Source organism: Lycium barbarum, chromosome 6 (assembly GCF_019175385.1).
Source record: "Lycium barbarum isolate Lr01 chromosome 6, ASM1917538v2, whole genome shotgun sequence".
NCBI lineage: Eukaryota > Viridiplantae > Streptophyta > Magnoliopsida > Solanales > Solanaceae > Lycium > Lycium barbarum.
The window spans coordinates 115,077,216-115,091,317 of NC_083342.1; positions in this window are offsets into that span (position 1 = coordinate 115,077,216).

The window sequence follows — 14,102 nt, forward strand, 5'->3', positions numbered from 1 at the left end:
ATAACCTATCTTTAAAAGCTTTGTTACCTCTTCTTTCACGAAGGCGTGCTTTACCTCTGCCATGGGCCTTCTTTTTTGCTTCACCGGGGAAAACTTCCCGTCCAAGCTGAGCTTGTGAGTTGCTATTTCCGGTGATATACCTGTTATATCTATATGCGACCATGCAAAGCAATCGACGTTAGCTCGAAGAAACTCAATTAACTTGCTCCTGAGCTCCGGGGTAAGCCCCGTGCCCAGGTATACCTTTCTGTCCGGTAGGTACTCGAACAGGATGATCTGCTCCAGCTCCTCTACAGTTGACTTGGTTGCATCCGAGTCATCCGGCATGAAGAATGATCTGGGTACCCCTAAATCATCCTCTTCATGCATTGGAACGGACCTGGTATACTTTGATTGTTATTGGGCGCCCTCTCCTTCGGTTACATCCTTTTCCTCCTGAGCCGGTTCTTTGGGCCGAAGTGCTATTTCCTCTACTGCGAACATTTCCCTTGCTGCGGGCTGCTCACCTCGAATGGTTTTCACCCCATCCGGGGTGGGAAATCTCAGCAACTGGTGCAGTGTTGAAGGCACCGCCCTCATGCTATGTATCCAGGGTCTGCCCAATAATGCATTATACTTCATGTCCCCTTCGATCACGTAGAACACCGTTTGTTGAATGGTGCCATCGATGTTTACAGGCAACGAGATCTCCCCCTTCGTGGTTTCGCTCGCCATGTTGAACCCGCTAAGTACCCGGGCCACTGGTACGATCTGATCGAGCAGCCCCAGCTGTTCGACCACTCTCCATTGGATGATGTTGGCCGAGCTACCTGGGTCAATCAAAATACGTTTAACCTTAGTTTTAAAGATAAGTACAGAAATTACCAATGCATCATTGTGCGGTTGAATGATGCCCTCTGCGTCCTCATCGTTGAAAAAAATAGAGCCCCCGGTTGGGTGATCTCGGATGCGCTTTTCACGAACAATAGAAACCTTAGTTCGTTTCATTACCGGCCCCCGAGGGGCGTCGATACCCCCAACTATCATGTTGATTGTATGCTGGGGTTCGACCGGCTCGGCCCTTCGATGAGTTTCCCTTTCCTTGTAATGACTTTTGGCTCGCTCGCTCAGCAGATCTCGCAGATGACCGTTCTTCAATAACCGAGCTACCTTCTCTCTCAACTAGAGACAATTCTCGGTTCTATGGCCATGGGTTCCGTGATATTCACACACCATGCTAGAATCCCGTTGGCCCGGATCCGACCTTAGTGGTTTCGGCCATCTTACATGTTATGTCCCGTGTTTTCGCATAATTGGAAATCTTGAAAATAATTAAGACTTGTGTGTTATGAGGAAATATTTTGATTCTAGTTGACATGACTATGTTGGTTATGAAACTATTGGTGCTAAGTCATTGGGGAAGGCCGAGGGTAAATTTGGAATTTCGGAAATTAGTTTCGGGAATTACAAAACGAGACTTCAATGGATTGGGCCAAGGAAAAAGAAAAAAAAAATGTAGGCCCAAGAATTAGGGGGTGGCCGGCCAAAGGTTTGGCCCAAGCCCCATATTAAGTGGTCATGTGACTTTCACATGACCCTTAATTTGGATATATATCAATTCTACTCTTTAGAAATTTCAAGAAGATAAAACACAACTCAACTTTGAGCTATTACTCCCTCTCGGCCGAACCCCCTTTGAGAGAAAGAAAATTTTTTCTAGCTCTTGTTTGTGATCCAAAAATCTTGTTCTTTCCATATTTGTAGTGTACTCAAGACACTCTCCGACGTGATATAATTAGTTAAGCGAAAGAGCGACGTTTGCGGCAAATCGGAATTTCAAGAATAGGGTATGATTTCTATGTTTTTATGTTATGAAATGGGTATATATGTGGTAGTGATTAAAGTTGCATGAATATTATGGAATTGTGTTGTGTTGAGCATGGCCGTGTGTGTGTGTGAAGGGTGTGTTTGGCCGTGAGCCATATTGGTGTGGGAGGAGTAGTGAATTTGATCTTGTTTAGTTTGTTCAATGTGTCGTTGTGGCCTTTATGTCGTAAATGAACGTTTAAGGAATTGAATTGGCGTTGGAAAAGGATTTCGGATCATTACGGGAAAGTGTATACCTTTTGTATATTTGCGTATATCATTGTATATTTATGATACTAAAGACTTTAAATATGACTTATGGTTGATGTTAGTAAATTCGGAATGAAACGACGCAAGTTAGAATGTTCGTTGTAAGTTTTGATGTTTAGAAAGAAATATGGAAAGTAATGAATTTTGGGAAACTTTGTACATGGTTTGGAATATATTTGGGATGTGATTGCATAATCTTGAACGAGTGAATGAATACAATAATGTGGATATAGATTTGGAATTGTGAAGTTTGAATGAAAGATTGTCAACTTGTGTAGTAAGGTAGAACTTTGAAGTTAGAATGATTTGATTGTGATTTATGTTGTTTGTGATGTTTGGGTTGTTGTTGTTGGTGTGTATTTGGAGCCGAGCTAAGTCTCGGGGATGTTAGATTTATAGGGGAAATGCTGTCGAAATTTCGGTAGACAAAAATCAAGTTAATGGAACTTTAAGCCTAAGAATCTCAAATTGGTAACTTTGACCATTTGCAGATTTCGGACGAAACGGGATTTGATTTTTGGAAGAGCATAAGACGTCTATAAGGTATGTAAAGCTTCCCACTTCTTCGTTTGGTATGTCTTAGCATGTTAGGTAAATATTGGAACCTCCGGAGCATTTCTGCTCCTCGAAACCCGATCTACAAAACGACTACTATTCATTCAATTCAATTGAAGCCTAAAGGCTCTATTTTGGCTAGAATGCAACCAAATGTCCGAAATCTATCGAAATGTGATCGGGTCACTTTGAAACCATTATGTATGATCTTTAGCCTCTAAATGTTCGTAAATTATGTTCGTCACCTCAATTTGACTCGAGGTGGGCCCGCTAACCCCGAGACGCCCTATTTGTCCTATCGGGCTCTCTTTTTTGGATGAACTTCGATATGAGATCTTCGACCTTGAAACTTCCCTCTATGAAATATGTTTTGACTATTATGATATGTTAAGTTTCGTTTGAGCCATACGTGCCACTTTGGAAACAATTTGTGAGATAAACTTTCGTATGAACTAATCATTCGACTATTTTGGTTTATGAAATGACTTATGAGATTATTAAGTTTTGAAAGGCTATTTTGAAATATAAATTGCATTTGTTTGCTCACGACTCCGCTCGTGCCTTATTTTGACTTCGTTCACCGGTTCCCGGGCCGGTTATGATTCGTGCGCCCTATGATAATTCGGTCGTATGCTGTGTTACGGTTCCCGAGGCCTCGCCATAGGGCCGGGTTCCGTTTGGAGTTATGCTGTGATATGACTAGTGACGCGATACGCTCACTTATGTTTGTGTTCGGGGATGTACGGAGATTAGAAACCTTCTGGTGTTATGCTGTGTGTGGCGCCAGCGTCGGAGTGGCGACCACGTTCTCGAGCGTTTGCATGATTTCGTTTGCATTATGTATATGTATATGTATATGATTTGATACGGATTTTAACATATTGATTGGTACTTCCCTTTTGATATCCGGTTTGCTTTCAGTTTTAGCCCATATTTCTGTACTCCGTGCTTTACATACTTAGTACATATTTCGTACTGACCCCCTTTCTTCGGGGGCTGCGTTTCATGCCCGCAGGTACAGATATTGGTGATCCTCCACTGTAGGCTTCACTCTCTGCTATTTCGGAGTACTCCTTCTTGACTCGGAGTCCACTTTTGGTACAGACTTCTTTTGCTATGTATGTATTCTGTACATTTGACTAGTTGGGTACGGCGGGGCCCTGTCTCGCCATATGTCTTTGTTTGAATTCGTAGAGGCCTGTAGTCATATATGTGGGGCGAGGGTCCTATGTATGTTTGTTTGATTTTGTTTTTCTGGTCTTACAACGGTCAGTTTGTTATGATGGCCCTAAATGGCCCTTATGCTTATATTTGCACTTATGACCGGCGATGCCTATTCCGCCGCTCCGTTTGGATTCGATATGACATTTTGATTTGTGCGACCGCTTAAGACATATTTTGATATAAGTTATGTTTGATATGATTTTTATGAAATCTTGAAATAAGTTTGGATTTGGTAAACGAATATGCGATTTGGTCTGGGTACCCAGGTAGGGTGCCAGTCGCGGCCCACGGAGCTGGGTCGTGACATTACAACCGGGACGCGGCCGATGGCCGAGACAAGGCCCGAAGTACTAAGGTTGAAGTTGTACTCCGAAATCTTTGGCGGACCCTTATTACCGGCAGAACTTCCGGCATCGCTCCTGAACGAGAGCCCCCGGCTGTTTGACGGGCGCTCGACCCGCTTGCTACCCCGACCTGAGAAACGACTGTAAAAATGCATATTCATGGTGCCCTATTTCTGCACAACAAACATCCGAAGTAATTTGCTGCATTTTTCAAATCCCTACCTGCACTTCTCATTTATTCGATTAATAACTTCCGAAATTATGAACTGATCTTAAAGAACCAAGGGACATGGATTTGGAAATCGAATTGTCAACAGAATCTCCATACCAATTATTCATCTTTTAATCCCTACCCTCTTTGGCGGATTCGAACAGAACGTTCATTTCGTTCAACTTTTGCCTCAAAATTGAAACTTTATTTTCTTTATAATCTATGTCATACTGTAATTGATGCAATGCAATGCATTTAGCACTATCTCTAAATTTTTGAGCTTGCTCTGATTCTCTTGCACATGAAACTATAAAACTGAAGCCATTGAAAAATGAGGAAGAGGATGAAGAACGTGGAACGAATATTAGAAGAGAAAATTAAGGAGCGCTTTGAGTAAAAGGGATTTCCTTTTTATTCTTAAAGAACTTGTACCAGGGAAGATATTCCAAAAGAAATAATTAATTAAAAGGGTTTAATATTAAAAAAGGTAAACTAGTTAAACTATAATTTTTTATATTAATAATAAATAGGTTAAAAAAATTGTTAAAAAAAAAAAGAGGTAAGCGCAATGTCGTAAACTAAAAGGGAGGTGAGTGAAATCATGTGAAACCTCCATGAGGTTTCTGAAATTATCCCAAACAAGAAAGAAAAACACACTGAATAAGTAGGCATTTGGCCATCAAAATTGAAAACATGGTTTCAAACCAGCGTTTGGCCATCAAACCATGGTCGTGGTTTGAACCCAAAATCATCCAAAAAAGCTTGGTTTGGGTTTGAAACCACGGTTTCAACTTTTTTAAATACAAAACTTAACCAATAAGTTAATATTTTGTAAAAAAAAAAACCCATAAGTTGGTAAATATTTTTAACAATTACCCCCATCAATCATTTACCAATCTCATTAACTTCCACTAACGTTTATTTATGTCTACCAATCTTTAATTTATGTGGGAAGATTATATTAAATAGTAGTTACATTACTATTCATGTTAAATTTTCGATTTTATTAAAGTAAAATTTGATTAATTGATGTTGCATTTTTTAGAAAAGTCTTCTATTAGTGTACTAATTTTGTGATAAACTATGATTTGCTCATTTGGTAAGATTGTATAAGAATTGAGAATGTTTTGATAGTTTTCACAATTTGTGGGGTTTTTATGTCTATAAGAGAAAATACAACTTAAAATATTTAAATTATATGTCCAAACATGATTTGAAATCAGGTTTCAAACCACGATTTCAAACGGGGCCTAAGGCGATTTTCGATCATAATTAGCTTTGGAACGTCCTTCTCTGACTTAAAGAGTGAAAATACTGTATTTGCTTTAACTTGAATGCCTTCAATCTAGAAGAGGAAATTCATCATCTTTAAATGAGTCATGACTTCCTTTTGTCCGAAAATGAAAAGCTACACTCCAAGTTTCTTAATGGTATTAACTACATCTGACAAATTCATTGTAATCAGTAAATAATTTTTAGTAGAATATTTTGGAGTGATTTGTAGTTATTTGTTGAATTAAGCTATCTTCATGTTTTGACCGAAGTAACTTTTGAGTTTTGATGAAATATTGAGATTCATCCGTCCTTCAATTAGAGGTTTCGAATTCGAATCTTAAAAAAATAGATATTGGTTGAAAGTGTTTTTCCTCAAATAAATTTTATGCAACTTGAATTTGGATTAGTCAGGCCATTAAGTTTAGACTACTATTTCTTTTGTCCGAAAATGAAAAGCTATACTCCTATAAGTTTCTTAATGGTATTAATTACATGTGACAAATTTATTGTCATCAATAAATAAGTTTTACTAGAATATTTTGGAGTGATTTGTAATTGTTTGTTGAATTAATATCTTTATGTTTCGACGAAAGTAACTTTTGAGTTTTGACGAAATATCGAGAGTCATCCATTCTTTAATTAGAGATTTCGAATTTGAACTTAAAAATAAAAAAAAATTGTTGATTGAAAGTGTTTTCTCTTAAGTAGACTTTATGTAATTTGAATTTGAATTAGTCAGACCATTAAATTTTGAATACCAAACAGTAGTACTACAAGGGGAAAAAAATCCTACAATTTAGGTTTGTTGGAATTGGGATCCCATTTATCATAAACTACTTAAAAATCTTGAGTTCTTAGACTCTATTTTAATCACCATGGCAAAGCTATAATTTCATATTATCCTTATCAAATTGCAGCTAAACAATTAGTCGACGACTCTCGACGATTGAAAATGACAATTAAATTAGAGTAGAGGAATATGTTTTATATTATTCAAACATTCCGACATCGACGACTTATTATGAGTAATTAATGTATTAGTCCTTTCTTCTTTTAGTATTTTCCTTTCTTGGTGGTTGGGGATGGAAAAGATAGCAATGAATTACGAGCCTTTTAATGATGAGTTTGTAATTGGGAACCACCAAGCTTGCTTCTTCAAATTTTGAGGGTAGCAACAAGTATATTTTAAGGACAATTAATTAAACGATAAACTTCAATACTCCTATCATGCTTCTTCCGGTTCAACACCTCTTAAAAAAATATTAATTTCTAAAAAAAAAAGCATTTTGATTAAATTATCCTTAATGAAATATTGTCAAATTAATATAATTTCTTGATTACATAAAAACACACTAATCTAAATAGGGATAAATTTGGAAGAAAATAGTTAATTATTTTTTGATTATGTAATTGAACGTTTATTTTGAACCAAAAAAAAAAAAAAAAAACTAAATGAACGATTATTATGAACCATAGTGAGTATAAGATTGTGATTAGATAAGTATATGAATTTATTAAGGGATTAGCCAGCTTTTAATGTACGTTCTCTGGAGGATTAAATAAAAGAAGATCATGATACTACCAACTGCTCTTAAAATGGATAAGATATACATGGATATACTACTAAAATTCTTGGAACTTAATTTAAGAGTCTCATAATTCTTACTTAAGATTTTAATGAGGTTAAAATTTCACATAACTATTCATAATCATCACAAAAAACAAAAAATCAAACTTTTAAATATTTTTTAAGAAATATAATTATATGGAAAAACATGATTCAGCTCAGGAATGATGTATTATGTGTGATTAATAATTTTATGGTAGTTTAGGCAAACAACATAAAATAATTTAAAAATTAATATTCTCGTTCAATATATTAGTAAGAGTGAAAAAAAAACCTATTTGCATGGAATGCGTTGAATTTCTTAAGCTTTAAAAAATTAACTTCCAGTAACAAACAATAAAGACTTGGGCCCAAGACTTTTGTAATTCAAAAATAAATTTTTGGAACCAAAATAATCTATTAAAAAAAAAGAATCCAAAATAGGCTTTACGCACAGATTATGTCTGTAAAAGGACCAAAGTGTAGTTTTACACTTAAGTTCTTTTATGCACAGAATCTGTGCGTAAAAGACCTGAAATAAATCGGGACCCCTTCCTTCTTCCCCACCATTGGTCCCCCAATTAAAAAAAAAAACAGCCATTAAAGGTCGCTTTTCGAGGTCCCATGCGATCAAAAACATCGTTTTCTTTTTGATTTCCAACCCAAAAGTCAATATTTTTGGTATATTGAAGTCTAGGAACAAGTTTCTTCGCAATAAAACGACGTATAATTCAATTCAAAAACTCAAAATCAAAGCTTCAGTCTAGGTATTTTTCTATTACATTATTAACCTAAGCATTACTATTGTGTATTATTTGCGAATACGGACAAAAAAAAAACTTTTACGCACTTTTTTTTTGCTCAAAAGGGCTCTTTTTTTATTTTTTTATTTTTTTATTTGTTGTTAATTTGCTAATTGTTTATTTAGTATTTGGTAATTGTTAGATTAGTTATTTCAATTGTTAGACTAACTAATTATTTATTTAGTTTCTGTTAAGCCAATTGTTTATTTGTTAATAATTTGTTAATTATTTGATTAGTTAGTTAATTGTTTATTTATTAATTATATGCTAATTTTTTGCTAGCTAATTGTTAATTTTTTGATTTGTTAATTATTAATCTTTATATCTTTAATTGTTAATTTATTTATTTGCTAATTAGAAATTGAAAATCCTTAGTTTAGGATTCAATCCTTTGTATAATTTCTCAGTAAAAGATTGCATAACTAATACTATGTATTAGAGATTAATTAAAAAAATAATGATTAATTTAACATGCGTAAAAAATATACCACTTTAATCCTTACTTAATGTATTAACGATTAATTTAAAATGCCTAAAATAGATAGGACACCTCCATGGAGCCAGGGCCCTTCGACAACAGAGGGGTACTTTATCTACATCATGAGCATAGGTCCCAGTATGTATGGGATGCACCGGTATCCTCTAGTAGAGTGATCCATACCTGTTCGGGGGAGTCAGCATGGAATATTCTAGATGTTATTCCCCCACATCCTCGTGTCATAGATATTTTACGTCGGGGCGGTATCTACTGATGCATCGAGGTTGGTCGGCTTGTGCACGATAGGGCTCTAGTGACCGCCATGATTGAGCGCTGGCGACCGGAGACCCATACATTTCATCTCCGCACTGGCGAGGCTACTATCACCCTGCAGGATGTTGAGGTGATTTATGGTCTACGGATTGATGGACAGGCATTGTATAGAGTGGAGCCTCCGCATCTATCGTATCCCCAGGAGTTGACTAGGCTCACTGGTTTTGTGCCTTATCAGAGGGATATGCGTGGACAGAGTCTGTTGTTGCGGTCCTCCCTCCATGCCCACTTGTCGTAGATCTGCAGGATCCGATTGACGAGGCGACGCCTCAGGCTGATGTTGACCGACGTGCTCGCTTATATCTTCTCATCGTATTCGGGGGCATCATGTTCCCGAACACGTCGGGTGTGGATATGAGCATGAGGTATCTGCTCTTTATTGAGGATCTAGACTAGCTGGGATGTTACAGTTGGGGCACCGCTGTCCTGGCTTACATGTACAGAGGATTTGATCGAGCCTCTATGGGCGAGAGACTCGAGGTCGCTGCATTTAGCCCTCTTCTTCAGGTAATATATTTAAGTGTGTGTAATAAAACACCAAATATATTTTTTCGAAACGACGACTGATAAATAATTTTTTGATGACTATGACAGATATGGGTGTGGACTAGGTTAAGACCTTTTCAGCCCATAGTTGCTCACCCTCCCGATGACTATGTTGCTGAGGATATGCCATACCCGTGGAGATGGTCGTGAGGCTGTACCAGAGGTGTGGAGACGCACCATGTCATTCTCCCATTTAGGGATCAATTAGACTGTATGACGGCGCCCGAGGTAAGTTTTTTTTTTATTTAACATTAGTTTGTTATTTTTGTTAGTCTTTTATTGTTAACTAGTTGAATTCCTTTTATAGGCTTTCATATGGACGCAGTATGATCAGATTTTGGGTCAACTGTCGGCGTTTTGTAGGGCTGGTGATCACATGTGGATGGCACGGTGTCCATTGATCCATACGGACATCGTTGAGCATCACGCGCCCGACCGCTTGTTACGACAGTTTGGACATGTACAGAACATACCCGCGGCTACATGTTAAGAGCACACCTACTATACAAGGGACGAGTGTTCGATCGACAGTGCGGCATGGCGGGCGCGTATGCGCCAGGAAATGGTTACACAGAACGCGAGGATGACGACTCTAGCGGCGGTCGGACATGACACTCCGGTCCATGAGTACATGACGTGGTACATGCGTACCACTCGCTCCTTGATTGCCAAACCCTCGACACGCGTCCTGATGGCCGAGGATATGCATCACTCTCAGGAGCGTATGAGGCGCTGGTAAGTTTTATTAGTCTTAAACTTAATGCATCGTCTTATTATGTATTACTTTACGATTTTATTCAATTCTTAAAATTTGCAAATATATGCAGCTACGGATGACTCTGATGATACGCCGTGAGAGCATTCCCCGTACGGAGTCCACCGACCCCGGGATAGCGGCATATGCAGCACGGATAGTTCAGCTTACCGACACTGGTATAACATGGGAACAGGAGTGGCATCGTGTCGATGAAGATCTTCCAGAGCCTGTACCAGAGGGTGTTCTAGGGGGTGGTGGGGCTGATAGAGGTGGTCGGGCTGGCAGAGGTCTAGTAGATGAGCCTGACGATATAGCCCGTCAGGCTCCGTCGGCTACAGATATCCCGTCGACTTCTTCTTCCAGGCCGTCGACTTCATAGAGACCTGGATATACGCCAGAGATGTTCCCACATTATGATCCTTGGTCATCATTTCCACAGGTGCCAGTTAGTGATCTATATACGGGAGACGGAGATAAGGACATAAACTTAGATATTATTTTCGATGACTACTTTCTTCGTCCTACAGCCAGGCCTACGGCACCATCTGCATCTCTAGCTCCGCGGGCCGCTCAGGAGCCCTCTCACATGCCATCTCAGGAGCCAATCGACACACAGGTTTGTTTTTTTTACAATAAAATGGTGTATTAATTAATTATGTTATTAATCTAAACTAAATTATTTATATGTATTCTAGGTTCATTCTTCTGCGCCTGTGGACCCGTCTCCTCCTGTTCAGATTGACCCGTCTCCACCTCCAGCTACAGCTTCGGGTAGCGCTCAGGAGACCGTTGAGGAGCCAGCTAAGGAGCCCTTTGATCAGCCATCTTAGGAGGCCGTCGACACACAGGTTTGTTTTTTTACAAAGAAATAATTTATTAAATAATTGTCTATATGTTATTTCATGTTTAGTTTATGAAACATTAAATTGTTTATATGTTATTTCAGGTTCATTCTTCTGCTCCTGTGGTCCAGTCTCCTTCTATTGAGTCATCTCCTGAGGCATCTACTGAGGCTACTCAAGTGGATACCGCCGCCATCTCCCATGGGAAGCATATTTTCACCCAGGGCCTGAAGAAGGGAAGAAAGGATGACCATGCCATAAATCATCCTGTCATTAAGAGGAGGAGAGAGGATCTTGATCATAGTGAGGGTTGTGGGGTTAGGAGGATCCTTAGGCCTTAGGAGATTGTATATTTGTAAATAAAATGTACATTTTATGTTAATATTATATATATTTTTGGGTATTATGTTTTACTGATAATTAGTTATTTTAGTATTTATTGTCGATTAATAATAACTCGTGCAACGTCCTATATTAATTAGAACCCTATAACGACGATCTAAATGTATATGTATAACAAGTTTTCAAACTTATTTCGGAGCACTTTACAACCCCTAAAATGATGATCTAAATGTATATGTATATTTGATGTAATGAGTCGATATTATTGTATACTAAAAATAATATTAAGTTCTATATAAAATATTTATATTCCGGTGTTTTGAAACATGACTAATTTTCGATCAAAGTATGGAAAAAAGCTTAATTTTGATTTCCAAAGAAAGGTTAGGGTGCCCCGGAGGAGGGTTGTGAGTGAAAGGAGAAAAACTTTAAATGTACACTTTAGTCCTTTCACGCACAGATTCTGTGCGTGAAGTCTACTTTGGTTTTTTTTTTTTTTTAATGAGTTAGTTTGGTTTCAAAATTTTATTTTTGGGTTAGATAAGTCTTGTGCTCTAAAGACTTAGATACAAACCATATATGTTTGCCTTGAATATCATCTTAAGTGCGTGATGTTTGTATACGGTAAAAACCGGATGTGAGTCAAACCGGTGAAACGAGAAACCGGAGGAAGAAAGGATCGAGAACATACATGAAGACTTTCATTCTGAACCAAAGGAACGCTTGTCCGGAGCTGATCGGGGGGACCATTTGGTCCGGTTCCTTCATCACCGAGTTGGTCGAGGTCGTTACCCCGGATATCCGTGTCGTTGGTCCGGTATAGCCGTTGCACACAAGCCACGCGTCAGTAGCGTCCTGCCATGGTCAACAACCAACCATGCGTGTGTCAGACCGTACGACCAACCTAATCCCACCAAATCCGTTCAGAGTTGTCCTTATTATTATTATTTCAATGATTTGTATTGTAGGAGGCCCATAGAGGCAACACTATAAATAGATTTCATCCCCCTCCTTGAAGGGGGTTGGCTTCTCCATTTTTCCAAGAACACTTGTAATAGCAATACATATATACAAAATCTTTCTCTCTCAATCATTTGCGTTCGGTCATATCTATTGCATTTATTTCTAGCATTATTACGATTGGGTAACATTCATGCATTAGAGAGCATACAAACAAATCACAAATCAATGATTATCATTGCTCTCATCGTATTATATCCACGTCTATACTTGTCTCTCATCAAGTGGATCTAGACTAAAGCCACACATCTTATACCCATTCACAAATTAAATTGATTATCCAAATTCGAGGTAAACAGTTTGGCGCCCACCGTGGGGCTAGGATAATAGTGGTCTTTGGTCTTGATTTCTATCATATTCATCAAAATAAAAAACATCTCCTGCCCGTCTCTGCAAAAACGAACTAAATGGCTGACATCGAACAATCTGGTTATATCAACAACACCAAGATTGTGGCGGAAAATGAAGGCAGCGGACTACGAGGATTGCCAAATCCCGCTGACCCGAACCCCGCCGATTCGAGGGAGGGCCTCAATCGGCAAAACACCGTGGACCAGGAGAATGCCGCCCTACCGGCCACTGATCCTCTAAATACTCACAAGTCCGTTACATTGTCTCGGACCCAGGGCCGGAGGGAACCGGATGCACCAAACGACAATGTTAACTTACGTTTAATTTTTGAAATGTTACAGGAACAAAGAGCGGCAATCGCCGAGCAAGGAATCGCGATTGCCCGGTTGCAGAGCGCAAAAGATGAAGCAGACCTGGAGAAGACAAAGGGTGTTGCCGAAATTGGAAAAAATGAGGCACGAATGGTTGAGAGCAACCGCTCCGGAGCCGGTTCTTCTACCGAGGTTCTAAAGATGCTCGAAACTTTGGAAAAACGGGTAGACTCAACCGAAAAGAGGGTCGAGACATACAATTATCGGGTGGACCAGATCCCGGGGGCTCCGCCTTTACTGAAGGGGCTGAATTCGAAGAGGTACATCTAAAGGCCTTTTCCTCCGAGCGCAGCCCCGAAACTGATCCCAAAGAGGTTTAAGATGCCCGATATACAGAAATATGACGGCACAACGGACCCGCAGGAGCACGTGACCTCATACACTTGTGCCATAAAAGGCAATGATATGGAGGAAGATGAGATTGAGTTAGTGTTGTTGAAAAAAATTGGGGAGACTCTGTCAAAGGGAGCGTTGACGTGGTACGACCACCTGTCCGAGCATTCGATCACTTCTTTCAAAATGCTCGCCGATGCCTTCGTGAAGGCTTATGCCGGTGCCAAAAAAGTGCAGGACCGCAAGGCCGATATCTTCCGAATAACCTAAAGGGACGATGAGTTACTGCGTGAGTTCGTCAACCGGTTCCAAAGGGAACGGATGGAACTCCCCCCGGTTCCAGAGGAATGGGCCGCGCAAGCTTTCACAAAGGGGCTCAATGTTCTAAGTTCAACTGCTTCGTTCAAATTAAAAGAAAATTTGTTGGAATACGAGGCTGTGACGTGGGCCGATGTCCATAATCGGCATGAATCGAAGATTCGGGTGGAGGATGATCAATTCGAGCTCCCACCGGTCCCGGTAAAAATGGATAGAAGTTTTGAGAAACCAAGGAAGGGTTATGAAACAAAGGTCGAATCATCGAAGGAAAGGTACCG